Genomic DNA, 18648 nt, shown 5'->3' on the forward strand with positions numbered 1-18648 from the left:
AAGTTTCCATAGGCTATTTCAAATAGGCTAGCCTATAGCCTATATTTCTTTTTCTCCAACATTGAGGTTTTGGTTAACACTTCCCTAAGGTGTTTCTGTGTTGAACTTCTGAATGATAAAAGGTGTTCTATACGCCTAACTGACCTACCTTGCTCAAATAAATGTTCAACATCTTATACTGTACAAGCAACTTAATTTGATTTGCAACCATATTTAAACCATATATAGTATCCACAGGTGTCAAAATAGCCGCCAACATCTGTGGACTGAGCAAACTCAAAACTGTGGCGCTGGACAAACTGATGCGCCTGTCAGAAGTAGTGGGTGCACCGTGCACCTGTAACCACACCCAACCGTGAGGTGACGGTAGACTACATGTCTGCATCAGCAGTCAGGTAAGAATCAAAGTACAGTATATTAATTTGTATATTATTTCCTTGTTTTAAATCCTCATATAATTTGCTTTAGGATTATTTAGAATAATGTATCTTTTTTGGAATATGTAGAAGTGTCTTTATATGTGTCTTTGTGTTAGTCATGTTCTTTTAATGTTTTGTTGAGGGAAAATAAATATGGGTCACTGCTGGGCCGAGGCTAAAGCTCAGATTTTTTAACTAACTGACTTACTTTATGGTTACATTATTTCACAATGTTTTATTATGTCAATGGAAATGTATCTTTTATGGCCAAAGAAGTGTGGTGGAAGGGATTTGAAGTCTTCCCATTAAGCCTAAATAACCACAGGGTGTCACTCTTTCTCACACTGGATTCGAATGACTTTTTCCCTACAAATGGTTGACCCGGACAGTTAAGAACTAATGTAAATAATGTAGAAAAAAAATTCAGTATTCCTGAACATAGTTACATTTTTCATCCTAGATATAGCCTGATAATTTAAATGTATTACATTTTTACTATTTTGGCCAATGTTCGCTTTCACATCTCTTTGGCTCAGGTGTGAAAGCGACTTAAGGTCGAAGGTCTTTGACATTTGATGAACACAATAAACACAACTTATATATACTCTACATAATATTTAGCCTGCTGCTCACTTACAAATTCGTACTTGCACTGTATTGCTGGCTGCACATTCTTTCTAAGCTTCAATGTAATTAGCAACACACTGTTAAAGTCAATGATGATGGGGGGTGGAGGCATCAAACTCAATTAAAGCATGTTGACATAAATGGGACTGACACTCTGTATGAATAATTTAAATGGTTGACATGTCAGTGACATTAGGGAAGCCTGGTGACATTTATTGTCATGGCAGTCGGATGGCTGTGATGATGAAACTGTTGACTTCAGTCAGGAAGTAGGTCAAAGCATTATTAAAGATGTAGCTTCATACTGTGCTAAATATTACATCGCCTTTCAATTTTGACTCACACACACACACACACACACACACACGGCCGGTGTATCACTGGGGATTAAATGTATGTGCACTAAGATCCTAGGAATTGACATTTCATTTTTGCAAAGGCTTGTGCACACACCTACACACACACACACACACACACACACACACACACACACACACACACACACATACACCATCTATGCTGGTGAATTATATTATTGTAAATAAATAAAGTGGGTTTCAGCATACACAGAGAAAATAAAAGAGAAATCTTTCATCGACAAACTCTAGTCCATAGTGCACTGTATGAACGATATTGCTGTTCAATGTGATGTTGAATTCTCTAGGTTTGTGTAAGGTTGTGGAGTTATTTTCCAGCAACAGAGTCCCAAAGAGAAGGAAAAGACTCTGCTCTACGTTCTTCCATTTCAAACAGGAAATAACTCAAAAAAAGGTTTAGTTTAGGTGAGTTTCAAAGAATCCTCCCGTGCCACAACATGGTTTAAATGACAACAGATACTGGCGCTGGAATACTGACTAAGAGTATTATCTTGTTAAAAGAGTTTTCCATTATTGTGAGCATGATGTACCCTCAGCCTTAGCGCTTCTATTTCAGTGCTAGAGGCTGAAGAAGAGCTGAAAGTTAGAAGAGGTCCTAAAAACATCGGATCATCTCTGTTCCCAGTCCAAGATATATTTGGCTGCATTCCCACAACATCTACACGATTGTGAATCTGGAGAATATGGGCATGACATGTCAGCAGTATTTTAAAATTATAAGAGTAAAGATAGACTATAGACAATATACACATAGCCACTGTATTCAAACAATGAAACATATCTGCTATTTGCCCATACAATACACTGTTTTACTATCCAATTCCATTCACTGATGTGCAGTTTTTTTTAAATGAATGTTCTTTATTGCAATCTCCTTGTCTCCTCAATTGATTTGTTTGGGCTTTTTTTTGTCTCAATACAATTTGTGTTTCCATTTTCAAGTGCCCCTTATTAAAGTGTTTTGTATTAGATGCTATACAATATTCAAGTGAGCATCATCTGTTCTTGTACTTCTGCGTCTGTGACTCCATTTCTGGATCAAAAACTTGTATCTCTTTGAAAGACAAAATTGGAAACGTCCTCCAAATAACCTGTTCCACAAGTTCTTGCAAATTGATAACATTTTTCTCTAATAGGGAGAAGGAAAAAGAATTTCTGTTATTTTTACATAGTTAACTTCAGACACAAGAGGGCAGTATTGAAACGTATAAAAAAAATCTAAGGTGGGGAGGATGGCTTATCTGTCAAGGCGTTGCAATTTAACCTCATGACCAGACTCACACTTGGCTGCGGCATAATCCTATTGTTACATGTGAAATGGCTGCTGCGTCGTAAATGCAAAATACAGGCTGAGAAGAAAAACACAACCACAGACCTGCTCAGTTTTAACAATGACATGAATTTGATTTTCAAATTGTACCAACATAGATCTTGTTGACCAAGTTTGGGTCTCGCTCCAGATAACATGAACTGAGCCCCCCTACCCAGCTGCCTTGGAAGGTTGAATCCGTCCTTCCTAATGCATAATCCATGAGTTTTTATTTTCCCCATGAAATGTGAGTTGTGTCTTTGAAGTGTTTTGTGGTATTATTATACTGCGGTTTGACGAGTAATAATGTTGATGTCTTGTATGAGCTGTAATTACTGGATCTGGAGGTAGCAGGGCAAAGCCAAAATGGGCTTGAAGTTTCAGTGTGGCCGTGCTTTGATCTTTCATTGGTGGGAGGGGTGGGGGCTTTTCCACAGGAGAAAATACCCATAAGTAGCGGAACTTTTTCTTATAGACAACGACGTGAGTAACTAACCATAATGAAGCCTAATGGCAAATAAACAACCCTTCTTTTGAAGAGACTTTCCATTTAGCACTTGGCTTCAGTAATCACAAAATTACATATACTCTCATTTTAGGGTAATTATGTGTATCCTTTAAACACTCAATCAAGTGATTAGCTTCATTTTTGTGTGTATGTGTAAAACTGCACGGGGACGGAATACTGGGCTTTCATTGCACTCAGTAAACCGAACCAGCTGCACTGCACTGCATGATAATACTGTTTTTGTTTGTGCCATATCTGGCAGACTTTTCTCTGTTTATAATCCACCGGCACTTCCTCCTCTGTACTGACATTTCAACACTGTCCTACATTTCTGCGTATTACAGTGACCTGAGTCAAAGTGTCCTTGGCTGTGAATGTTGTTGAGTCAACTGGAGGTGTGTGTGTGTGTGTGTGTGTGTGTGTGTGTGTGTGTGTGTGTTAAGCTGTCAGCATGTGTGAAGGCCTGCGTATATCAGCGCATGTACCCAGCTGCATGCGTGCGTGTGAACGCGTGTGTGTCACTGCGCGAGTTGTCTACGAGCGTCCCTACTTTACGCGTGTGTTGCTCATCTGCACAGCCTCGTCCTGCAGAGGTGACTGTGAAACGTTGGGAACAGACATTACCTTACAGAAGGGAAGAGGGGTTAGCAGGCAGGCAGGCAGCCGGCAGGATATCCCATCACATTAGGCCGGCTGCTGCTGCGCCCATTTCCTTCAATGCTTCCCAGCAGAGGGGTCAGCCGGGGTTAAGCAGTCCCCTCCCTTTCTGTCATTATCCTTCCATCACCTGCCGCCCCGTCTCTGCTGACCATAGAACTTTCTCTTCTTCTCTCTCTGTTCAACCCTTCACTCTGGGCACCAGCTTTTCGCTCTTTACGATCCCTCCACCCGGTTCTTTTTCCTCTTGTCTGACTCTGCCATTAGGATTTTTTTTCTAATCTTTTTTTACTCTCCATCTGTTCCCCAGTACTCCTTCCTTGTTTCCTTTTTGCTCTTTTGACAGCCCTGCATCACTCTCAATTTCCCTCTGTCCATTTTCCTCTCACAGCTTCAGAAAACTCCAGAGGTCCCTCTTTCTGAGACCTTTTGTTGAGTCTGCAGCTGATCTTTAGATTGCCACAGAGATACTTAACACACCCACTGCTGCTGCTGCTCTCACGGACAGAGTGCAGATTGAACTAAATTCTTTCAGAGGACGATCTCCCATGAGGTTTTTTTTTAGCAAGAGAGAGGAGAGGACTAGCTGTGTATTGTGTGGGGCATGAGTGTGCAGCCTGATATGTGTCAAAAATACTGCTAAAATCTGGGGCACAAAGTAATGCAATATAGATGTTATGTCATCATGGATATTTTATGATACACAACAATGTGCTATATAATAGAATAATGTATGGGTATTGACCAAACCGAGCAACAGAGGTGATCGTTTGACGTCTTGATATTCTGTGTCATTTAAATTTAAAGTGAAGTCTTCCAGCCATCCACACAGAAACAGAGCAAAACTCAATCACGTCTTAAACAGCGCTTTTTTATATATTTTTTTTAGCAAAACTGCAAGTATCCCATTAAAACCTGGAAAATGAATGCATCTGATTTGCATCTTAAATGTCAGATTTGAAATTCACATACGCACACTTTACAATGTAGATCTCCACTTAGACGCTCTGTGGCTCACATGGTTTGAGCTGTATATTTTCCCCAGGATGTGTTTTGACTTGAGCTTAGGTCGCTCTTCATCATCAAATGCTTTGGCATCTCTTCCTTGTCAGACTGCCTCCTCCTGTCTGAGGCAACGTGGAGTCAACTTGCTTAATGAGCAGTCGAGAATATTTTTACATGAATTCAGACAGAGATCATAAAGCACACGTCCAGAACACGGCTGATAAGAAAGCAGATAGGCTTGTGGAGACACTGTAGAGGAAAAACACTTACCAACCACAGGAATATTTTCTGTCTATATACACTGTATACAGTATAGGTTAAGCATTTCGTTTCTATCACCCTCACATCATATATAACCCATAATTCAGGCGCATATCATGTTGCTGTAGGCAATTCACTAAACCATCCATATTTTCTACAACATCAAATTATCTGTTAGTATAGTAAACTATGCAATCCAGCATTAAGTGTCTGTGACAGATTGTTGAGTTACGGCTGTTGAATATACCTGTAATGGCTCCGGTTGGGCCGTTATCCTCCACGATATCTGGTTATTATTCCTGTCTGATTTATGCTGCTTCTTTCGACCCTCACCCAGGGTGACCTACATTCACTTTCATCTCATCCATCAATCATTTAGCGCTTCAAAGCCAAGGTCTGTCTTTGGAGGAACGCAGAGGGCTTGATCATCATGGCATTAATTCTCTAATGACACCATGAAATAAAATCCCCAATATTGTGAATCTAAAGGTGTCATCGTACGTCAGCTGTGGATAAAACGGAATACAAACTACAGTGAATCAAAAGATGAGAAAGGGGAAGCCGATTGTTTTGACTTCAATGAGTGGAGTTATCCAGCTGTTCTCAAAGCCTGCAGTCAATGCACTGTGGTTTCTCAAGGTCAGAGTTCCGATTTTAGCATATTCTTCTCTGCCCTCCCTGCAATACAGACAGCCATAAACAACCACTGGGCAGCGATAATTCAATAGAAACAAACAACCCTGAAGAATGGCTCAATCGACTCAACAGTGATGACAGAACACCTAACTGACTGCAGCTCAGTGACTATTAAAGACACGCTATTTACGCACAGCACGAAGCAGAGAGAGAGAAAGAAGAGACAGCGGCAGGTAGACAGGCAGACAGAAAGCCAGTGACGAGGAAAGACAGAGAAATGCCCCCGACTGAAAAATACATGAGTACTATAGGTGTGCAAACTGGGACAAGGATGACTTATTCAGTGGGGACTATGTGTGTTGTCATTAAAACAGCCGTTACCCACATCCAGCTGCCCAGGTGGAGTTTAAGCTGGAGCTCAGGGAGATAATTGAGACACTGAGGTCGGATCTGGAATTTGGATCTGGATGTACGTTTTGAAAAGAAGGTGGGAATACTGATATCCAATGTCAGGGGAGCATCTGCTTCCACTTTGTATGTCGTTCAGAGTTCTTCCCAGCTATATCGCACTCTGCAGCATAATTTCCTCATAAAATCAATTCCAGCCCACACCTGTGTGATTTCATCGGTGCAACAATGTAAGCACCTATTTCTTGCTTGCTCATGAGCGATTCGACAGAGCAAAGAGATAAAGGTTGGCTATGCTTCCTGCAAAAACGTGACCAAAGGTAAAAACTTGGTCAACTATTCTACGAAGATTCCTCACCAAAATCAACAATCATGTTGTTGCATTAATGTATTCCAATCATAGCTACACCTTCAAAATCCTTTGCCTTACATAAAAAATGGGTTAATTCTACTTGCCCGATGTTGCGTCTTGACCGACACACAGATGACACTGAGTTCTCAGGAGTTGGTTTGTGAGGGGCTTGTGTTTTTGTCTTGTCTTTGCTGTGGTTGGCTGTGAGAAGAGGGCCTGCAGGGCCAAAATAATAAAAATTGTCGGACGGTTAAAAAAGCTTTTTGACACATGAATTATCGGCATACAAAGCAAAGGCACACATCCTGATAGGATGCCATTTTAAATTATATTCTGGCCTATCTCATAGGCCTAACATGGAAGATGTTCACTAATCCATGCATGCAATTTTCACAGTATTGTATTTTAAAATAAAATACTGGCAATGTGTTGTTAGAGATTTTTGGTTTAGCAAGTTTGCTTTGAAAAACTGGCCTGAGGCCCAGACTGTTGGAAAAAAAAGAAGATATTTCATGATTTATTGTTCGAGAATGCCATAAAAACCACTCACAAATCAAGGGATACACATGTGTTTACTTACAGCTGATTCTGTTTTATTGTGTATGTCATTCAACACCTTTACCTTGGAAGACAATTGCAAATGATCCCCATCAGGGTACAGCCTTACATGAAAAGATGAAAATACAGGAAGACACTTCATGGACTGGTTAATAATCATATGTGATCTTGTAGTTAAACCTCGAAAACATATCACTATTATAAAATAATAATAATGTTCTGAACTTAGGCCTCAAGTTTTTGATTTCCCCACATATAGTTTACAACCACCTGCATTAGAGCGATTCCATGGGTTATGTTATACTTCATCAAGGTCCATCCATTTAAAAATACAATACCAATCAAAAATTACTTTTAATAAAAAGAAGTGATCGTAGAGTTTACAATATTTAGTATGTCTATTTGATTTTGTGATGACAGTTTGTTTACCTGAATCCTGTGAGGCTATTCCCTCTCCAACCCAAAGCTCCATTTGCAACTGACGTCAACAACCTCTCTCTCTCTCTCTCTCTCTCTCTCTCTCTCTCTCTCTCTCTCTCTCTCTCTCTCTCTCTCTCTCTCATCAGCAGCATGACGTCCATTTGTGAGGTAGATAAGAGATAAGATAGAGGACACAGACTCACATGCAAATGCACAAGCACTCAGCTCCCTCACCTCCTCCCAACACACACACACACACACACACACACACACACACACACACACACACACACACACACACACACACACACACACACACACATCTGAGATTCTACAGACTAAGCTCTCTAACTGTCACTCCTAGTTACAGACCTATCATGCAGAAATGCTGACTTATTTATCATTTTCATGCAAACCTCAATGCACAGAGGAAACTGAAGCTGGCTGAGGCGAGGCCCAGCAGGCTGGTGCATGTGTGTGTGTTTGTGTGTGTGTATGGTCTGACTTACAGTACTCTGCTTACTGTATCTTACTCAACCATGCTTTACATCCTTTTGCCATACAGGCCACACACACACACACACACACACACACACACACACACACACACACACACACACACACACACACAGACACTGTACACACATTCAGGTTATTATATATGCTGACGTAGAAGCCTCTGGCTTACGCTCAGAGCCACTTTCTAATGAGTTTTTTTCTTTTACTTTTTCTGGCAACTGTGGACTACATATTGATGACAGGGTAGTAAAACAGTTTTGCAGTGAGTAAGGGAGACTACATTGTACCACTGTATCTCATTATATTTCTATAATACCTCATATTCACTGAGAGTAGCTGAGAGCGTGGCTTATACCCTGCTGGCTTAGAGATGCCTAGATATAGTGGAATATATTAGAACTCTGTTATTGGCCAATATGAGTCAAAGTAGCAGCATTAAACAGATCATATGCATGTTTGCTAATAAATAACTATTATGATGCTAAAACAACATAAATATTGTTACATATTGTAACATTCACATGTGAGAGTTGCCTGAGAGTTGTGAAAGTAACGAGAAGGAGCTGACGTTTATGTAGCTGTATGAAGGTTTCGCAGCAATCATCTCTGAATACAAATCAGTTTCCCAAAAAACTTTTCCTAACAGCAGTGCTGCTTGAGCATGTAGCGCTGTTGGAGTACAACAAAAAAAAAGATTCTTCTTGGAGACCAATTAAAATGGCGTGACAGTGTTGCTTGCCAGTTGGATGGTGCTAAAAATGTGAATGCTCTTTCTGTGACTGGCTGTGACTGGCTGATGCTTATTTCCAATAATGCTTGGACTGTTAATTGTCATAATACATAACCACTAAAACGTTCTCTGTATATATACTTATAGATTTGTATTGTATATATTTTTGTGAGTGTGAGGGATCTTTACGATACTGAATTCCTAACAAGAGCATCTGCAAATCTTTCTCTGCAGCGTTTTCTTATGACATTCCAAGCTGCAATTACAACTGCAAGTGTTGTGTGCATGTACTTGTGTGTTAATTTGTGTCAATGACAATGTGCCTATGTGCACAGATACATTGATGCATGTGTAAGTGACATATCCATGCTCCAGGATAACTGTCAGGCATCTAATGATCATTAGAGGAGAAACAGTATCTCATATGTTTTATTTTTTTATTTTTGTCTCCTTCCTTTATGTAGCAACTCGAACCGAGAGAAACATATCATGTAGGCAAAAATATTCTCATGCAGGCATACTGAAATACAGAAAAGCATATTTTTTTTGTCAGTAACAAGACCTGTGACGAGAGTATGGACTACAGTTGGACTTGGAGTATGTCCATAGGTTGTTTGCTGTACCTACAGTTTGAGTTATGATGACATTTGTACATTTGTCACCCTTATTATGTGGCCAATTTTGTAACATATTTCACCAGACCCCCATTGTATTTAATCACAACTCTCCTGTTGATTATTGGCCATGCACAGTGAACAGACATTTATTTTAAAGATGTATCCTCTGTAACCATTTAAAAAAATGTGTGCATTTACAAAACTAATCACCTATCAAAATAACAGAACTTCTACTTTAATAAAATATTTTGCTCCCTCTCATTCTCCTGGATGTACTGCAAACCCATAATTCAGTGTACTGAACATGGTCAATGTTTCCAAAAACCCACAGTATCAATTACGAGCCTTTAGCTCTTTACCAGTGTTATACTTGATCCCTATAATCCCCGCTATGTTTGTTTTCAGCATGATCCACAAGTGAATATCAATTATGAAATGACAGACTACAGTCCATGCTATGAATGCAGATTATACAGCTGCCGGGCTCACAGGAGTCCCACATGGAAAGATTTAACAATCATCAGTGTGTTAGCCGCGCATTCAAGATGTAACTAAATGTTTACTCTTTTCCACTTTTCAGCCCTTAGGGGAAAATAGACGAGGCTGCAGTGCCCATTATCGTACTAAGAGGAGAGGTAGCAGACAGATTCATTGATTGACCTGCAACAGTACAATTGGCAGTTAGCTCTGTAAATGGGCCCTGATCCTTCCTGGGCTGTCTGTATGATCCACAGGTGAGCATTTACCATTAGGACTAGCAGCGCCAGTCACAGCAGCAGCAGCAGTGGCAGTTTTAACAAATGATGCTCCTCCAGTGGTCCAGCTTTAAAACACACAGCTCAGCAGGCTTCCAATATAGTCATCCTATCAACTGCTACATCTTATTGTGATATAAAGGCGCCAGCAAAATCTTGTGATTCCAGCTTGGAGACCCCAAACTTGCAGATTTTATTTCTTAACAAGTATTTTCTGAACCTGTTAAGGTTTTTAATTAGCATGTAAACTGGAGATTGTGAGTGGTTGCGACTTGTGTGTGTGTAAGCATATTCAATGTTGTCTTCTGGATAGATAGATAGATAGATTTATTGTCATATGCACCGTTACAGCACAATGAAATTTGCCTTTTCAGTACACACCTCTCCAAGAAACATACAAGACAGTGACAATAACATGGGTGGACAGGAGATAGTGTAACTGCAGGGTCGCAGCGGTGCCGCGCCCCTCTTAAGTGGTGGAATGTGACTATGTACATGTACGTGCACTGTACTTAGATAGGCCTTCGATTCGAAGGTGTTTGTACTTTACTTGATAATGTGATACTTTACTGTATACTTTACTACTCGGTTACAGCATTTTATACAGAGACATATTACACTTTTTACCTTTCTACAATTATTTCACACCTGTAGTTTCTTTACTTTGCAGATTTTTGGAATAACCTGCAAAAAGTCTGATAATAAAACATGTTTGATTTTTGAAGATTAAACAACCCAATGGTAGTTGTTGGGATTAGCAATAATGAAACAATAAAAGCACCAGACTGTAGAATGAGTGATGTTTTTACTATTAATGGAGTATGTATATAATGTGTTTGTTTCTACTTTAACTTACATTAAACAGTATACAGGAAAGTAAAACAATTTCAAAAGTTGGCACATTTTTTTGGTTTTCCTGTGACTGTGAGAGGTAAAATAACACGGTAGCCATTGAGTCAGCTGAAGGATTTTTCTCGGTGGATTGATCCAGACTTTTCAAAACTATAAGTCATTCTGCTTACCAAGCAGTCTTTTTTACACAAGTAAAGGATCTGAGTATTTTTTTTTACCACTGAGGAGTGAAAGGGGGGAGGAGGAGGGATGGGGTGAAGTGTCAGTTGCACAGGAAATGGCTACATGTTGTAAAGATTTTAATGATACACCCTGTCTTGAGAAAGGTGGGTGCAGAGTTCCTTTAGTTTCTTCTAAGGCCATCACAGGTACGCGAAGGTCATGTTTCAAATCAAGTGGATTGGGATGGAGAGGAGGCAGAGCGGGTACAAGAGCCGTTGAAGTCTAGACAGGAGAAAGAAAGCCTCTTTTTGGAACCGAGCTGTGTCCCTGAAGAATGGTTGAGTGTGTGCCTGCTGTCTGTCCTTCCCAGCCGGGGATGTGAGCTTGACTATTTCAACCTCCTCTCCTCCACACACAGGAGTCCTAATGCACCTGGGACAACTTTAGCGAGATAAGCTCTGACACGAGCATATTTCCAGAGTTCAAACTAACCGGTGTGCATCTCCACGTTATTGAGCTGGAATTATACCCTGCCCGCCTCCCACACTTAGCAACACTTCCAACTTCAAAGTGTGCATTTGTGTGTATGTGTGTGTGTGTGTGTGTGTGTGCGTGTGTTATGGTTGCAGGCCTGCAGCATTTTGCATGACTGTTGATGGTAGCAGATCAAAATGCTGTTATGTCATCTGGTTTTCGGTGTAGTAGTACACACTGTTTTTCACCTGCATTTGCCAACAACAGAACACATTAACCTTGCATTCAAACACAGAATTTAAATAACTTTCAGCAAGCCTGCTTTACATTAAACTGTGTTATAAGCTACTGTATATGCTGCAGGAATGCAAAATCAGGCAGTTAATTGGCAAATAAGTGCTTTTATTTGCATATGCATCGACCACGTTCTTAATAATCCGTTTATAATGACATGGTTTGAAAGAAACAAAACATCTGTCAGAGTGAATGATAGAAAAGCAACGGACTGATTATGTTTTCTCTGTCTTGCATGTAGGTTCAACTGCATGATGGCAATGGACTTTTGTTTTTAAAGCAAAATGCAATGATAACAGATGAGGGAAGGATTGGCAGGCATGAGGGCATTAGTTTACATTAAAGAACAACAGTATGGAGTTTGGCATTGTGCCTGTTGAGGCAGCACTGTACTGAGTTGTTACAGTAACAACAGCAATAGTGTCTGACAGGCCACTACTCAGAAACACACACACACACACACACACACACACACACACACACACACACACACACACACACACACACACACACACACACACACACACACACACACACACACACACACACCCTGCAGGTGGCCTGTTATTATATAATGATAAGCTTGAAGCCTTACAAACATTAGCTCTGTCCCTCTGGAGCTTACATATACTGTATATGATCTAGATGTCTTCAAAGGTGTGTGCACACTGCAATATAATGTGTGTTTTGTGTATCTCAGAGCATGTGCAAGTAGTTATGTTTGTGTTTTGTGGCAGGTTTGCAGTTTTCAATCTTACAAATCGATGTTTATTTTGGCTTGGTGTAAGGCTAGCAATGTTAGTGTGTGTGTGTGTGTGTGTGTGTGTGTGTGTGTGTGTGTGTGTGTGTGTGTGTGTGTGTGTGTGTGTGTGTGTGTGTGTGTGTGTGTGTGTGTGTAAGAGAGAGAAAAGGAGAGAGAGGGAGAGTATGTGGACCATGATTCCCTGACATCAGATTGTAGCCTAAATGTACCATAAATCAAAGCAACAACTTTTTGAACTTTGCTGTTGTTTTCAGACTATACCTGATGAGATATGGGCCAATCAAAGTGAGGGCCCATTTGTAAAAAGCCATGAAGCATGTGTTTCTGCGTGTGCGCGTTCCAGCCTAGGACCAGGAGGGACCACCAGGGGAGGAAGGGCGGTTCAAAGACCAGAGACAACAGACAAGAGAGGCTTTGAACCTGATCACATACCGATCCGCATCGGATGTACGCAAAAATCACACAAAGTGCGGTTACGCGGGTGGAATGAATGGGAACCTGCATCTTTATTGTGTCTTCAAAATTACCATTGACAGTTTGCATGACACAGAGCAGGCATACCAGCCCGCATGTCTCCAATATGCCAGTTAATCTTATTTGAATTTCCAACAAACCTCTTTTAATATTTTAGTTCTAATGTTTCTTCCCCTTTCCGCGCCATGCTTTCTCTTTCTCCAAAGCACATTCTTATGACATACCGCTGCGTAAAAATAGAAATACAGTTGTCCATAACTGGCACACATTGACACAATACCTCCCGTTCAAGAGACTTAGCTCCTCCCTGTGTATGTGTGAGAGCGTGTGTGAGTGTGTGTGTAGCGGGTGGGTGACAGCTGGGCTTGCTGCGCTCCGCTACAGTCTGGTAAGAAGCTTCATCTCCAAATAGGATGACCGTTCGGCTTTTGTGGAAGGGACTGCATTCAGCGCCGTAGCTTTAGCTCTGGGACACCGGGTTGCTTCCTGCGCGTTCAGTTCCACCTGAGGGGAGTTTAAAAGCCACAAACGTCGTTTTTTCTTCTTCTTCTCTCTAGTGTGGATTTCCAATGGATATTCCCATTTGAAGAGGTGTGATTCTGAGCACGGCATGTAACAAGAAAGAAGCGCAAGAGAAAAGTATCGCTCGTATTGTTATTCCGAGACGAGCACCGTCTGAACTGCCTTGAGCGCCATATCTCATGGATTACTAAAGGACAGAGCTGTGAAACCACTCCGAAGCATATCCATTCATGAGCTGAAGGTAAGATTTATTTGTTTATTTCAAACTTTAGGTGCGCTTTTTATGCCTGAAGCGGTCTTTCTCCAGCCCCGGAGGCTTGTTTTTTTTCTACAGCCGGGCGACAAGTGCACACGCTGCACGGGGTTACTTCATCAACTTGAGGGTATTTTGCCGATTTGTATCGTATTTTTAAAGTTGTGAAAAAACGCAAAGTGCTTATTACTTCAATTCAAATGAGAGCTGCGATGTTTTCTTACAAGAACAACACCTTGTGCCGATATACACAGAACACAATTCTACGCGTAATCCCTTTAGTGCTGTTTACCCATATGGAGTAAAGAAGTGTCAGTCTCAGAGGATCTATGGCGGATCACATCGAGTCTTATATTATATATGGTCTTATCACAAGAAAAACAATGTTCGTATTATTCTTGGTAGCAGGTATGAATGGCAACACAAAATTATAAAAATGTGCTTATGGGATCTTGAAGGACTCGGACCGACTCTTGTCCTCTAGCTCCTCCGTCTCTTCAGCGTCTTGACTCTCTAAATATGTTGTAAAACTACAGCCACGAAACCACCACTTATAGATGTAGAATAATACGAGCCCAATACTATATTCATGCCTGATTCGTTCAGAAAACACATAAACACTGAAATGTTTTTTCCATTACTATTGTGTGTAATGGGATTTCCATACGTCATTTATTTACACATGATTGGAAATTCAGAATTACAGCAGCAATATACATGTATAATGATACAGCCTGTTTTTTTAAAATAAATCTTTCTTTTTGTTGTCATTCCTTCAATAGCACTCTAATCTGAAACAGAGATTAAATGTGAATTAATTTGTCATTGTAACAAACAGGCAACACTTATTGATTGATGTATTCCATATTATTTCTTTATTTTGTTTACTGAGTAACTCTGCAGGCGATAACTTTTACCCTCGATCTTTTTTAAAGCACAAAAACACTGGCTAGGGTGTGTTCAGGGATCTCAAGTGACCACAAAGCCTGAGTGGTCACTATACTACTCTGCTCCTCCGAGAAGATCAATCAAATGTTTGTAATTCTGACTAGCAGACAAAATTGCACAGGTCTCAGAAGTGGATTTGCCATTAAATGAAAGTGCTTCTTCATGTTATTTTCCAAGCTTGGAGAGGAGATAGAGGCCTCACGAACCACATCCAACTGCCTTGACTGCCAACACCCAGTCATTGCCATTGCTCTCCCTCTCCTCTCCTCTCCTCTCCTCTCCTCTCCTCTCCTCTCCTCTCCTCTCCTCTCCCCCCGTTGAGCCACTGAGACAAGCTGAAAAAAACGATTCAGCATGTCTATATGTAGGTTATAGATTATTAAGAGGGTTAGGGGTGATGATATGAATGGGAAGATGGAGTATTGAATGCCCACAGCAAAATGAGCTTCTTGTCAGCTGATTATCAGCAAGCGGGACATGGTGCTTTTTTGGGAACATGATTCTAGTATCAGCCTTTACAAAAAAAGGTGGTGGAAAAAAATAAAAATGTCATGCTGGCTTTTAGAGGAAAGGGTGTTGTATTTCACTAGCCCCCCCCCCCCCCCCCACACACCCATTGGAAATATTTGGCTCTCCTCCTGTATGTTGGAGGTGAGTTCATCTGTGACCTGGTGTTTTCCAGTGGATACTCTTTGCTGGGGATTGAACAGACTGTAGATCCTGGCTGTGGAATAGCAGTGTTTGAACATTTCACCACAGCTTCTCCCACAGAATGAGCCTCAAGGCATGCAAATGTCCTGGAGGCATTTTTTTGAGATGTTGCACTGGGGCAGCAAATCCCACAGTAGCCACTGTTTCACAAAAGGCTACACAAAACAACAAAAACCGAGTGCAAATCCTGCTATTAACAGATTTGAACAATGGCATGTTGTGGTGCTGATACGTGAATTACAACATGATTACCTTTTGTGACAGCAGCCTGCCTGTGCTCCTCCTGGAGAGGCAGAATGGAGCAGAGCGACCAGAGTTGTTGCTTGTATTTGGAGCAGTGCTCCATGGAGCGTTTGATCTGCCGATCCCTTAACAATAGCACTGGGGATGGCATTGTGTGTGACTGATGTGGATTTGTCACACTGTATGTGTATGCGTGTATTTGTGTGTGTGTGTGTGTGTGTGTGTGTGTGAAAAAGAGATAGAGGGAGAGTTAGTATTTACCTTTGCCAGTTGAGGACAGATGCAGATGCAGCCTGAATACAGTAGCTCAGAAAAATTATTTAATGGTTTTGCTCCTGTTCAAATGAATTGGCCTTCAATTATAAACACCGATGCAGGTCAGCTGATGTTAACCATGAGTCCTCCTTACTCAGTCAATGTCAGTACCCAGCATTCAATAGTGTGAGTATTTATGCATATTTTATAAAAGCCATATTTTATTGATGCTTGTCCTTCGTGTGTGGGCTGGTGTGTGTGTGTGTGTGTGTGTTTGTGTGTAGGTGTGTGTTTGTGTTTTTTTTTTTTAAGAATTAGAGTGCGAGAAAGCATCAAACCCCTCTCACTCCTGGATGTGATTTATTGATACTTAACCCATTTTCCAGATTCCGCATCTTTCTAAATAGCTGCCACTTCAATTAAACCTAAAGACAAAACGACCACCATTAAAAAAATTGACAATTTCCAGTTTGCTTCTATGCGTTTTAGCCTGTTTTGTTTTTAGAAATACAGGTCAGCTTAGTCAAAGAGAGGTTGTATTTGAATGGAACTGCCCATCACAGATGTTACGTGGCACATTCGCTGATTCTAGCTATATTCAAGCTGGCTCCTTTTTTTCCGATTCAGTGGGAGTCTGTTGTGATTCAGAAGGTGAACAGATAAACAGGGATATATTCTAACGTGCTATAACGAATTACACAACTCCACTTTTAGTGTAAATATTTTATTTAACTTTCTGGCGCTCCATCTCTCAATCTTTTTTTTTTATGTGGTTATGATTTCCCTCGCTCTCAGCAGTTGAACTCATCATTTGGCTAAATGCATTTCTCTTGACCTAAGAACACATTGTGAATGGTATTAAACAAGATGAGAGGAGATAGCAAGAGACCTATTTTTCTAAATGTCCATGTTACTGCTTTGCTTGATACATTTGATTTTCCAGAAGCGGCTGTTTATTCGCTCCTTACACCCAGTCCTTTCCAGTTAAGTTGGAACATATCGCCCACTGTTTGTACGAGATGATGAATCATATTCAGTGTACTATAGGGACCTCATATATCTCACGGTGCAGCATGGTCCAGTGTCCTTTATTCACGGCATGGCTCATTGAAAATGTAATCACTCGCTAATCACTTGCTCCATGCGTGTTGTTCCATGTTCACCGTGTCTTTTCACACATACACACATAGATGCATGGCGTTCCAGTTTCTAAGTTTTACTGGCTGCTGCTTTTTCCCCCCACTTAGCCTTAACCCTTCCGGCTCAACCGTAAATGGCTCTACAGTGCATCCATTGAATTAACAGTCCATGTGTTAAACGCTCCTCATACTCGTTACATTAGCATAATTGATTGAGAGCGTTGCCTATGCCAAGACAGCCAGAGGCATAAAGGACCAGGCGAACGGCTTATTTGGGCCGGGCGCCGCAAGTCAGTGGCAGATTTGGCGGAGTTGTGGGTTGGCGCTTTGGCTGTTGTTTCCTTGGCAAAGCCTTGTTGTTGGAAATTAAGTGAATTAGAAAGTGATAGCCAGCTCATCTAGGAGAAGATTGTTAGGGAGCCAAACTTTACCACCCGCGTGCCAAATGAAAAGACAAGAGCATTTAAAACCGGCTTTTAAGACATCAGGTTTCTGTTTTCGTGGAAAAGGGTTATATTTAAAGTACTCAGATCAAGCGACATTACCAGGCCATAATACCCTTTGTAACAGCTGACTTTTGTTTGCCTGTTATTACTCAAATGGAACAGAAAGCAAATGCATTTGCAGGGATAATCCAAAAAGCGGCGGGGCTTTGTGCGACTGTCTGGTAGATGGATGAATGACTGGCCTTGGACAGGCGCAGGTCTAGTACTACGGATCAGATGATGTAAATTGTGGTGTGTGGCGTAAAAAAAACAAGCAATGTCCTAATTCCCTGTCCTGCTGTTGTGCTGCTTTTACAGGTGAGAGCGGCCAGCTGTGAGTTATGGAGATAGCCGCAGTCTGTTAAGAGTCATTAGGCCCCGCGTCCGGCCACTGCTGAGGCTGTGGTTATTTCTGTGGTTAGCTGTGCTTGTTGGCAGTTGTTAAGGAGGTGTGTTTCCTGAGGATGTTAACTATCAGGAGAAAAAAACTCTGCCGCCCCTTTGTTTGCTCTTTAAGCCCCGACTCTGCCTGTAACTCATGTGCCTATGTCTCTCAGTGTGGTGTACTGTATAAGTCAGACCCATTCTTTTTTCAATTGCTGTGGGTATTACTACAAAGCACAGAGGGTGGCTAGCTAATGGTGGGGGGGTGAGTGTGTGTACTCGGTGCGTAACTGTACGCGTGCGTGTTTGCGTGGCGTTGTTCGAGTGCATCTGTCCCTCCTCCCCAGGCCCCGGCGATTGGCACTGCATCTCTCATCTATTAATCATAGGGAGAGCTTGCTCTCTCATTCCGTTGCCATAGTTTCAGGACCTGAGACAGTGTTGGGGTGCCTGGCTGCCTGGAGAGAGGAGAAGTGAGAGGAAGAGGAGGAGGAGGAAGAGGAGAGGATAGAGGATAGAGGATAGAGGAGG

General features: G+C 41.3%; 1 protein-coding gene across 1 annotated transcript in view; it reads left to right on the top strand.

The window, feature by feature from the left end:
* Nucleotides 1–13614: 13614 nt before the first annotated feature.
* sema6a (sema domain, transmembrane domain (TM), and cytoplasmic domain, (semaphorin) 6A) overlaps nucleotides 13615–18648 on the top strand; it is a gene marked incomplete at its 3' end in the record, with an annotated part of 106168 nt that continues 101134 nt past the window's right edge. The window contains exon 1 of the mRNA XM_080044018.1: nucleotides 13615–13940. The remainder of the gene's footprint in view (nucleotides 13941–18648) is intronic.

Source organism: Ammodytes marinus, assembly GCF_949987685.1.
Source record: "Ammodytes marinus genome assembly, chromosome: 2".
Lineage (NCBI taxonomy): Eukaryota > Metazoa > Chordata > Actinopteri > Uranoscopiformes > Ammodytidae > Ammodytes > Ammodytes marinus.